Source organism: Chiloscyllium plagiosum, unplaced genomic scaffold, assembly GCF_037043375.1.
Source record: "Chiloscyllium plagiosum isolate Xiang-an unplaced genomic scaffold, Cpla_swu_hap1 HiC_scaffold_37, whole genome shotgun sequence".
Taxonomy (NCBI): Eukaryota; Metazoa; Chordata; class Chondrichthyes; order Orectolobiformes; family Hemiscylliidae; genus Chiloscyllium; species Chiloscyllium plagiosum.
The window spans coordinates 59369826-59379560 of NW_028270175.1; the positions used below are offsets into that span (position 1 = coordinate 59369826).

The following is a 9735-nucleotide window of genomic DNA, read 5'->3' on the forward strand; positions in this document are numbered from 1 at the left end:
AAATGTTAAGGTTGAGGTAGGAGGAGAGAGAGAAGGAGAAAATTGACGGAAAGATCGAACCTATGATTTGGAGTGCTTCTTGTCTGTGGAAGGCTGAGGCTGATATCAGAGAAAGGAAATCTCTAGTGAAGGACGGACCAAATACACGTACAAACACCAGTGCACATGCGGGAAACAACCTAACGAAGCTGTACAGTGTCTTAAGTCTGTTTCAGAACCTGACCTTGATGACTTCCTTCCGAGACCTGCACCCCCCCCCCCCCACCCCATGGACCCGCCTGGTGAAAGTTCCATGTCAGCGGCCACCGCCCCAGGGCCTGCTGGATCACCGATAGCACACCATACCAGCAACAGACCGAAGCAAGACCACTTGGAAAGGCATCCAAGGCCTGTCCATGATCACCCCCCGACGGATGATGAGTCAGACAGTGAGGCTACTGGCTTACGATCATCTAACCAGGTCGTTCTGCAAGCCCCAATGGTTGAAGTTGCAGGTCCAGAAGGGCGCCCAGTGTTGGCCCACCAGCCATGGACCATGAGGGATCTGGAAAGTGCCTGTGGGCAGTTGCCTGACCCACACGAGGTTGGAGCTAATAAGAAGTGACAAAGTTCTGTACTGAGTTCCGTCCCACGTCACAAGAGATGAGACGTCTCCTGGGATGAAAACTAGGTGCCAATGTCACCAAACACAAGTATACCTGGCCAGCTGCAAACGTCCGTGCCAGAGCAGCCAACCCGCAAGTGGAAGAGAAGGGAGACTTTAATGCTTTTGTTGCAGAGCTGGAAACCGCCTGTAGGAAGGCATTCCCAATGTGAATGGACATGACCAAAACAGCAATGTGAAAACAATGGGAAGGTGAGACAGTGTCCCAGTACCTTACATACCTCACTGAAGTCCATAACACCCACAGTGCACTGAGACGACATCAGGACATAACGGCAGCAGACATCACACTGTATGAGGCACACCTGAGGAACAGCTTCATCAATGGAATGAAGGAAGAAATAGCGAAAAAGGTAAATGACACATGTATTATCTGGGAAACGGGAAAGATGAATTTGATAGAACAGCATGCAATACGTGCTGAAATATTGCTTACCCAAGAGAAGGATAAGCGGAAACTAAAGATGGAACAGCAAACATATAAAGCTCAGCTTACTCTGATGCAAATGGTCACCCAGCTGTTGGAGGGAGGTGCTACAGGAAGAGAGAGAGGCAGAGGGGGAGGTCGTGGAAGAGGAAGAGGTCGCAAAAGAGGCACTGATAGAGGTAAATCTGGCGGGTGCTTTGTTTGCAGAGCAATGGACCACTGGGTGAGACGTTGCCCACACAGACAGCCTCACTCGGTCCTGGACGTGGGACAGCAGGATGACTGACAGGGGAAGGCTGAGGTGGAGTTGGGCAGCCCACAAGGTACAGGTAAGCATCTTTCCTTTATGCTTGGCAACGAAGACTTGCTTATGCTAATCTCTTCTACTAACCTTTCGCGCACTGAGACATATCCCACCTCAATGTTTAGCACTGAGATTGCAAAGTGTGGATGGTATGTCCAATATCACAATAATGTATATAAGTCGATGCCCACCTCTATGTTATATGTGAAAGTATATCAGTTACCTTTTTGGTAGATACAGGGGCAACATACTCAGTCCTTAAATTAGGCCAGTTTAGACAATCGACACAAATAAAGATGAGTGAAAGGTTCCTGAACACAATGGGTGCATCAGGAGTCATGATGCGGGAGAGATTTTCTGCACCTCTACGAAGCAAAACTAGTAAAAGAGAAACATTCCAATTCTCCTTCTTGTTATCGGAATTTTGTCCTTTAAATTTGATGGGCCGGGATCTCATACGGAGACTGGGGTTGGATTTGGTCAGTACTCTGACGAGCTTGCAGATAATTCAAAGAAACGATTTACCAGTGCAGGCTTAAAATATGACCTACGACCCCTGATGAGTCGTTTCTTTGAGTCTATGAGTGGCTATTAATCCAGAGAGCGATAAGTTCAGTGAGCAATTCACTCACCCTGGAAGCAAGTAACCATGTTAATCCTACTAACACCAATCTTCTTGCTGGAGACATGCTGCACTGCACAGCACACACACATCGCGTTGGCCCTAACGAACCATATGAGAAGGATTGGTTCAGGAGATTGGTTAAACCAGATCAGTTATTATTGTGTGAATTTTATTGGAGTTATCACAGATGTGCAGACAGTGCGAACTTATCTAAAGTATCTGTGACGGCAAGTAGACCCTTTTTTGTTGATGTGGATGGTTCTGCTCTCACGTGTCACCTGGTGAAGGCTTCTAGTGACAGGTGGTAGGATTTAGGAGAATGGGTGCTAAAGGCACAAAGAATGAAAGGTTGGGTCTTCGGGGACGATGTGGGTATCTGGTTAAATGCAGATATGCGGACATATAAGAAGAAATTAAAATGGCTAACTCAATCAGATAGGACAGTCCAGGTAACGCCCGCTAGCCCTGAAATGCCGAGGGGGATAGCCTGGCGTTTCCCTAAGATAGAAGTCTCAAACCCAAGATTAAAAATGGTCCCTACTGAGTTTTGGGCAAAGGGCAACCATGATGTGGGGCTCATATGGGGCTATGAGCCCATAAGGATAACCCCGAAGTCTGAGTAACGTCCTTGCAGAGCACAATAGCTGTTAAAACTCGAAGCCATAGAAGGAATTACTGCAATCTTTGAATCCTCCTAAAGGCTGGAGTGATAATCCCCTATCAAAACTCACCATTGAGAACCCCCATTTATCCATTCAAAAAGACAAACATTCCCGGTGAACTGGAAGAATGGAGATTTGTTCAAGACCTGCAGGCTGTCAATGACGCTGTTGTTCCATGTGCCCCAAATGTTCCCAATCCCTATACTATTTTGGTTCAAATTCCACCGGACAGGAAATGGTTCCCTGTTGTGGATTTAGCAAATGCCTTCTTTAGTGTACTGGTACACCCAGATAGTCAATTCCGGTTCACTTTTTCATTCAAAAGGAAATCATATACCTTCACGCGAGGCTATTGTGAGTCCCCCACCATATATAATGTGGCTCTGGGCAAGAGTCGGGAGACTCTTGTTCAAACCCCGAGGTCAGTGCTTGTGCAGTATGTAGATGATTGCTTGACTGCGGCACCAACAAAGGAACAACGCGGAAGGAGACCTTTGCGTTGCTCTGCCATCTAGCGTTGGAAGGGCACAAAGCCAGTCTCACAAAGTTACAATTTGTGCAACAACGGGTGAAGTTATTAGGTCACCTAATATCTGAATAAGGGAAGGCTATTGGTCAGGACAGAGTTCAAGCAATCCAGCAAATTCCAAAGCCTCATACGAAGAGACAATTGCTCTCCTTTTTGGGCATGTGCTCCTACTGTAGGATGTTTAAAGCACATTACACAACCCTTGAGGCTCCCCTAAGTGACATAGCCCATGGGGTGGCAGAACCAGAGTCCATTATAGTGGACCTCAGAGGCCGAGAGTGCCTTTGTTGAATTAAAAAGGGGCGCTCCGAACTACACCTATACTGGGGATTCTGAACCCAAACCAGCCTTTTGTACAAACGGTAGATGATTAGCGTGGCTGCATGACATCTGTGCTGTTCCAGGATCATTGGGGAAGATTGAGGCCGATGGAAATATTTTTCAGCTAAACTTGACCCCGCAGTGGCAGGATTGCCTCAATGCCTGTGAGCTGTGGCTGCAGCTGAAAAGGTTGTTGTAGCATCCAGGGATGTAGTCGGCGATGATGATTTAACCCTTCTGGTCCCACATGCAGTATCCTGACTGCTTTCCGAGCAAACGACCGCACACGTCAGCAGCACGTTGGTTCCGATACAATACTGTGTTATCAGAAACGCCTAACGTTACAATAAAGCGATGCAACACCCTTAACCTTGCTAGCCTTCTCCCTACAGAAGGAGACAGAGACCCACACGACTGTGTTGCTGTAACGAATGAAATTTGCAGCCCCAGACCAGATTTGCAGGATTCACCATGTCAGAATCCAGACATGGAGTTTTTTTGTGGATGGGTCAGCATTCAGGAGCAAGGGGACAGGCCAGAATTGTGTTGGGTATGATGCAGTGACTATCTACGAGGTAGTCAAAGTGGGATCACTCCCTTCTCATTTGTCAGCGCCAGCAGCGGAGCTGATTGCCTTGACTGAGGCCTGTAAGTTGGCTGTGGGAAGGACAGTGAATATTTACACCGATAGCAGATATGCATTCGGAGTTGTACATGATTTTGGAACCCTGTGGAAACACAGGAGCTTCTTGACCTCCACCGGAAAGCCCATCACACACCGCGACCTGATTTCCGACCTCCTGGAAGCGGCCCTGTTGCCTAAATCAATCGCTGTGTGTAAGTGTGAAGCTCACACAAAAAATAATGATCTTATTTCCCAAGGCAATGCAAGGGCAGGCTCAGCAGCAAGACCGGTAGCCCAGCAGCTGCCAACTGAGCAGATTGACATGTGTATGATAAACATTTGTACTCCAACAGCAGATGTACGGGAGTTACAGTCACAGGCCACACCAGAAGAAAATCGTGAGTGGACGAGAGCAGGATGCAGTGTGAGGGAAGGAGTATGGTGTGGGAAACCCTGTCTACCACCATCATTATTTCCATTATATGCCAAACTGACACACGGTAAGGACCATGTGTCAAAAGGGTGGGCGTAAGACAGTATTTTGGGACACTGGTACACTAAGGGATTTCCTCATTAATCCCAGAAATATTGTTTTATCTGTGTCACTAATAATGTGGGGAGGTGAATACAGCTGAGTCAGGCAGCACACCCCCAACCCCAAAAGTCTTTTGAACATTTGCAGATGGATTTAATTGAGCTAACGCCCAGTGAAGGGAAAAGGCATTGTCTGGTAATAGTTGATATGTTTTCCAAATGGGTGGAAGCGTTCCCCACGTCTAAACAGGATGCCAGTGCAGTAGCCAAGGCTTTGCTAACTGAGATAATTCCGAGATGGTGCATCCCTGAAAAGGATCAATAGTGACAATGGGACACCATTTGCCAATAATGCCTTACAGAAGATCAGTGATTATTTGGTAAAACATATGAGACAACCCTGTGCCTACCACCCAGTGAGTAGTGAGGCAGTGGAATGCTACCCTAAAAAAATAAATTGACAAAATGTTGTGAGGAACTAGGGGTGACATAACAAAGACACTTCCGATCTAGTGTATATGAGATCGAGGAGGAGAGGAAGAGTTAATCCTAGTCCGTTTGAGATTTTGTTTGGTAGACCGCCCAACACAGGAATGGGCCCAAGACCTAAGGTAACACAGATAACAGGCCGCTGTGAGGATAAGATGTTGTGTTACTGTATAAAACTCTCTGCACTTTTGTCTCAAATACAGAATCAAGTGAAAATAGCACTACCCCAACCAGCAGGAGGGAAGCTGCATGATCTAGAAGCTGGTGACTGGATAGTGGGGAAAGAATTCCGGAGGAACATCTGGAAGGCGAAGAGGTGGCTGGGGCCGTTTCAAGTGCACATCACAACACAGACAGCAGTTAAGATCCCAGAAAGAGCCACATGGATACACACCAGCCACTACAAGCGTGTAGCTGGGCCCGAGGAGATATCGGACAGCACCAGAACCAATTAAGTGCAAGTAGTGATTAGAAGCCTCATACGATTATGGGGCTGCCGCAGCTCACACATGGGCTGTGTACAGGGCACACCAGAGCAAGTGAAGATACCATTACAAGGCTGTGTTTCGGGTAGGTGCTATCTGAGGAAAGGCCTGGTGTTTCCTAAACATTTTTTGATGTATAGCTATTACGGCTCTGTATTTCTTTGTAGTTGTTGTTGTAGTTGGGCTTGATGTCAGAAAATGACAAAAAGGGGGAAAATGAAATGGGAAATTATCCATTTACTGTGAAATTTAAAGAGAATGTTTTTCTTTAATTCAATGCTGTACTGAGCTTTGTAAACGATGCTTTGATGAAGGGTTGCCGTCAGTTTAACACTGTATGAATTCTGTATAGATTCTACTTGACCTTGCGATAGTCGAACTCAGCGAAGGCTGAAGAACCATTATGTCTGCAAGACCAGGGAATTGCCCTTGAGAGTGTGATAAGGAACACTATAAGGCAAGCATCTGTACAATGTTTCAGTGCTCTTTGCATTAAGGCATCTGGCGTAGCGCAGTGAGTCAATCCTGCAGTATTCAAAATAAAGATCCTTTCTTTGCTCCTGCTAATAGTTGAGTAGATTTAATTTCCACGACAATGACCCTTGATTGTATTTTAGTTGAGAAAATCTACAGGACCATCTTCATTGATCTGCTCTGATATTAGCTTAATAAACGGACCTTTCTTGTTGATACACGTGTTTTCCATTTGCATCTCTATTCTAGTTGCTTCTTGTAAATCCAATGTTTCTGAGGAACAGATTATTCTCCCCAAATGGTAGACTCTGGAAGTATCCTCAATATTTTAATTATATTATATTGGCTATTCTTTATTACAGGGTTTGTCTCTTCTTTTATGAAAAGAGATGGTAATTGAAAACTCTTCAGTCCTCTGGCCACACTTATATATCTATGTAGCATTAAATAGTTAAGATCAATCACTTTGCTGTTGTGTCCATTCCTCAGAAACACTCAGACATCCCATCCAGACTGAGCGAATGTATTAATTTACCATGGTATAAACAAATTGGATTGAATGGGGTGAAGTGAACCTGCTCGTTCAGTGATTGTAGTTAATGTCAGTCTCCATGCATAAAATTATTTCACTAAAAGGTTTACTTCCTATTAATAAGGGGCTCTTACAATATTATCACACAGTATCAGTAGGAACTTCACTTGCAGCACTACCCAGGAACAACAGTTCAAGAGTGAGGGAGAGCAGTGATCAGAGTCTGAGAACATTGCACGAGAGTGTTCCAACAATGGACCAGAATATGACACCAATAGACTGGAATGTTCCAATCCTGACCAGGGGTTTACATTTGGGTCTTCACAATCTTCCTCAAGATTGGGTGGACCTTAAGAGTGCTTTGGCTGATTCAAGCTGATTGCTATCCTCTCCTCACTATTATTCCTGGTAAGTCTTTCTATCTGACTATGAATACAATAAACTTTGTTGAACTAACTTACTGTCCCCATAATTTAAATACTGAAAAAAGGAAGCTGTTGCCATGACTTCTGTCCACAAACTCCATTCCTAACCAAGCAATTTTAATGCCAATATCTGAAGTGGAATCAAACTGCGTATAACTCCAACATGTACTTCGGCTCTAAGCTGATATCTATTTCCATATTCTCTCCAGCACCAATCCTGTTTACTATCAACTCCACAATATCTCAGGTCTACCATTTTGTCTCAGTCTAACTGCTGAATAAACCATCATCTGCAACTTTGTTATATCCAGATTCAACTGTTCCTATTCCCTTCCTGCCACAAATAATTTGACCAGAAATGGTTCTGCTCGCCAAGCTTGGAATTTGTGTTGCAAACGTTTCTTCCCCTGTCTGGGTGACATCCTCAGTGCTTGGGAGCCTCCTGTGAAGCGCTTCTGTGATGTTTCCTCCGGCATTTGTAGTGGTTTGTCTCTGCCGCTTCCGGTTGTCAGTTCCAGCTGTCCGCTGTAGTGGCCGGTATATTGGGTCCAGGTCGATGTGCTTATTGATTGAATCTGTGGATGAGGGCCATGCCTCTAGGAATTCCCTGGCTGTTCTCTGTTTGGCTTATCCTATAATAATAGTTATACTGACAACCGGAAGCGGCAGATTCAAACCACAATAAATGCCGGAGGAAACATCACAGAAGCGCTTCACAGGAGGCTCCGAAGCACTGAGGATGTCACCTAGACAGGGGACGAAACCTCTGTAACACAAATTCCTAGCTCAGCGAACAGAACCACAACAACGAGCACCCGAGCTACAAATCTTCTCCCAAACTCTGAGCAGAAATGTTGGGTGTTCTCCATGAAAGGTGCTGACTTCAGGAGAGTCAGTGGGTTTGTGATAATATCACTAGACTTGCAATCAGAGCCCCAGGCTATTACTGTGGATAGTCAGAGCCTTTTTACCAGGATACTAATCTCAATTACAAGGGGACATAGTTTTAAGGTAATAAGGGTAAGTTTAAAGGAGATTGAGACAGCTTTTTTACACCGATGGTGATAAGTACCCGAAATGTACTTCTGAAAGGTAATGGTGGAGGTTGATACAATAGCAATTTCTTGAATAGGTAGGGAATCAAAGGATATGGACCATGAAAAGATAAAAGGTTTTTCATTTGGAAAGGTATCAAGTGTGAGCACAGTCTTCGTGGACCGAAGGGCCTGTTCCTGTGCTGTGCTGTTCTTTATTCATTACTCTCTGTTTCCTCTATAGTTTAGATTAGATTAGATTACTTACAGTGTGGAAACAGGCCCTTCGGCCCAACAAGTCCACACCGACCCATTCCCCTACATTTACCCCTTCACCTATTTGAGGTTTGGTAGTTCTTTAAAGACGAGCAACGATTTCCGAGCACCGTCCTACAACTCATCCGCTTTATCCTCAATTACAATGTCTTCACCTTTGACACCAGGTTCTTCAACCAGACACATGGTTCAACCACGGGGACCAAATTTGCACCGCAAAATGCCAACATCTTTAGGCACATGTCTGAACAAGATTTCTTCTCTAGGCAGGACCTCCAACCAACACTGTACACCAGGTACATCAACGACATTTTCTTCCTCTAGACCCATGGCGAGGAGTCACTGATAAAACTACACAGTGATATCAACAAGTTTTATCCTACCATCAAACTCAAAATGGACTACTCTCTACTGCTTCATTCTTGGACACATGTATCTCCATCAAGGATGGGCACCTCACTCTACCGCAAACCCACAGATAACCTCACAATGCTACACTTCTCCAACTTCCACCCAAAACACATTAAAACAGCCAGCCCCTATGGACAAGCCCTACGCATACACAGAATCTGTTCAGATGAGGAGGAGTTGTTTAAAAGAGTTGCATCACAATGTGCAGTACGTTCTAAGTGCTGAATGCAAGTTCCTATGCAACTCTTTAGAGGGGCTGAATGGTTTATTCCTGTGCCTCAGTAATAGCCTTGAGGAATTCTGTCAGAGACGTGTTATGTGACATTACACGGGAGGTCGGAGCACCAGTTGGCCATTCAGTCTCTGATACACCATTCAGACAGGTCAGAACTGATCTGACTGTGGCTGAACTCCCTACCTTCACTGCTCCCTGCAGATGAGAATGCCACAGTTAGCACATCCCTCAGGACAAAGGAGCATCCACACCTCAATCTGAAATGGGAGCACCCTTACATTTAAAGTGATTGTCCTTGCACCAAATCACCTCCTACTTATGGAATGATGCACAAAAAATAAGAACAGACGTAGACCATTCAACCCCCTCAAACCTGACCCACATAAGCACTGGATAAGAAGTTGATCAAATATCTATCAAATTCAGCCTTCACTTCTCTCTGGGCAACACATTATCAGATACATCCTTATCTCAGTCTGAAATGGAAGAGGCCATATTTTCAAGCATTCTACAGTTCCCCTAGTTCGACACACCCGCACGTGGAGAGCCATCCTCTCAGCATCCACCCTGTCAATTCCCCTCAGGGTCAGTTATGTCTCAAAATGATCATGTCTGTTTCTGCTGAACTTCAAAGGTTATCCATTCAAACTGCGCTACATTCCCACATGGGATGAACTCGTCAT

The 9735-nt window shown here is 45.1% G+C and overlaps 1 pseudogene; it reads left to right on the forward strand.

Annotated features, from left to right (window-relative positions):
* Positions 1–268: 268 nt before the first annotated feature.
* On the forward strand, positions 269–5635 carry LOC148139820 (uncharacterized; annotated as a pseudogene).
* The last annotated feature ends 4100 nt before the right edge of the window (positions 5636–9735 follow it).